At 42.3% G+C, this 2,395-nt stretch overlaps 1 non-coding gene across 1 annotated transcript; it reads right to left on the bottom strand.

Moving 5' to 3' along the window:
- Positions 1-435: 435 nt before the first annotated feature.
- LOC141709883 (small nucleolar RNA R71) lies at positions 436-542 on the bottom strand. The gene has a single exon (XR_012570437.1). It is a non-coding gene; the product is annotated as a small nucleolar RNA R71 (small nucleolar RNA).
- Positions 543-2,395: the final 1,853 nt, after the last annotated feature.

The raw sequence follows: 2,395 nt of genomic DNA, 5'->3' as shown, positions 1-2,395 counted from the left end.
GATTTGGATAAAGAGAGTGAGCAGAATGAACCAGTAATCATGGGTGATCGTATAGATCCAGCAGCAGATCCAGCTCATATGGACTTTTCTTGGCCTAAAATTAATGACATTCAGTCAAGCATTCTTCATCCGGCTATTCTGGCTAATACTTTTGAAATCAAGCCGGGCACTATTCAGATGGCGCAAAATTATGTTTCTTTCGGAGGTGTTGCGACTGAAGACCCCAACATGCATATCATGAATTTTTTCGAGATCTGTAGTACTTTCAAATATAATGGTGTGACTGATGAGGCTATCAAGCTGAGGCTTTTCCCATTCTCTATGAGGGATAAAGCTAAGGACTGGTTACATTCTGAACCAGCTGGGTCCATTACTACTTGGCAAGATCTTGCGCAAAAGTTTCTGGTGAAGTTCTATCCAATGGCGAAGACTGCGGCTATGAGGAGTGCTCTTACTCAGTTTGCGCAGCAACCAACAGAATCTATGTGCGAAGCTTGGGAGCGCTACAAGGAGATGTTGAGAAAGTGTCCACATCATGGTATGCCTGACTGGATGGTGATCACTGGTTTATATAATGGTTTGGGGGCCCAATCTCGGCCCATGCTCGATGCAGCAGCTGGAGGCGCCTTGTGGGCCAAAAGCTATACTGAGGCTTATAATCTTATTGAAACTATGGCTGCAAATGAGCATCAAAACCCAACTCAAAGGATGATGCCTGGGAAGGTAACAGGTATTCTGGAAGTTGATGCAGCTACAGCTATTGCAGCGCAGCTCCAAGCGCTGTCTTTGAAGGTCGATTCTTTAGCCAACTATGGAGTCAATCAGATAGCTATGGTCCGTGAGCTTTGTGCAGGCTCTCATCCTACGGATTAGTGTTCTCTTGTGAATGAATCTGTTCAGTATGTGAACAATTATCAGCGACCGCAGCAGCTTGTGCCAGCTACTTATCATCCTAACAACAGAAATCATCCCAATTTCAGCTGGAGTAATAATCAGAATGCTGTTCAACAACCATATCAGCAGCCTATCAGTAAGCAGTTTAATCCACCTGGATTCCAGCAACCACAACATTATGCTCAAAGGAAATCATATCCTCAACAAGGAGGTGCTGCTGCACCTTCTAGTACTGATTTCGAAGAGCTCAAGCTGTTGTGCAAAAGTCAGGCTGTTTCTATCAAAACCTTGGAAAATCAAATCGGTCAATTAGCCAATGTTGTGCTCAATTGTTAACCTGGCACACTTCCCAGCGATACTGAAGTGTCAGGCAGGAAGGAAGCTAAGGAGCAAGTAAAGGCTATCACCTTAAGGTCTGGAAAAGTTGCTGATGCTGAAAAAGCGAAAGATGGAGAAGCTGAAGTTGTTGATGAAGAAGAGAAGCAAAAGGAGAAAGCGGCGGAACCAAGGAAGACTACTGTTGAACACACTCTGCCTGAGGGTAATACAGGGGAGAAACAACTCTATTATCCACCACCTTTCCCTAAGAGATTGCAACAACAAAAATTAGATAAACAGTTCGGTAAGTTTATGGAGGTGTTCAAGAAACTTCAGATCAACATACCCTTTGCTGAGGCTCTAGAGCAAATGCCTAGTTATGTAAAATTCATGAAGAGTATTCTTTCAAAGAAGGTGAAACTGGATGACCTTGATACCTTTGCTCTAACGGAAGAGTGCAGTGCTGTGCTGCAACAAAAATTACCTCCAAAGCTTAAAGATCCAGGTAGCTTCACCATTCCTTGCACCATCGACAAGTTGTCTTTAGAAAAATGCCTGTATGATTTGGGAGCAAGCATCAATCTGATGCCATTGTCTGTCTTCAAAAAGTTGAATTTGCCTGATCCAAAGCCCACCTACATGTCTCTACAATTGGATGATCGTTCTATTACATACCCACGAGGCATCGTGGATGACGTGTTAGTAAAGGTGGATAAGCTCTTCTTCCCTGCAGACTTTGTCATTTTGGATTTCGAGGAAGATAAGAAGATTCCCATAATCTTGGGAAGACCTTTCTTGGCTACAGGTCGTACCTTGATTGAAAGGCATATGTCATAGCCTATTTGTTTATTCGAGGATTTAACTCAACTCAAATAAGGATGTAACAAGTAAATAGTGGTTCTATCGTCAGAGAGATCTCTCATAGTAACATATGTCAAAGGATTAAGTAACATTGTTCGTCTACAGACTTGATGACTTAATTCACTGGAAGAAGCTCAAGAAATTGATCAAGCCTCAGTGATATAAATCAAGATTGTGGATTTAATAAAGTGACAGAGATCTCGTCAGGGTATCAATTAATTACAAGGATTTAGTCTGAAGAAAATCAAGAGTATCAAGGTCAAGGCATGAAGAAACGTCACGGAAGTTAGTCACTCATGAACCAGACAGTATATCGAGTGTC

The sequence above is a fragment of the Apium graveolens genome, chromosome 2 (genome assembly GCF_009905375.1).
Source record: "Apium graveolens cultivar Ventura chromosome 2, ASM990537v1, whole genome shotgun sequence".
Lineage (NCBI taxonomy): Eukaryota > Viridiplantae > Streptophyta > Magnoliopsida > Apiales > Apiaceae > Apium > Apium graveolens.
Note: the sequence above shows the minus strand (reverse complement) of the source record. Positions and strands in the feature narration are given on the sequence as shown.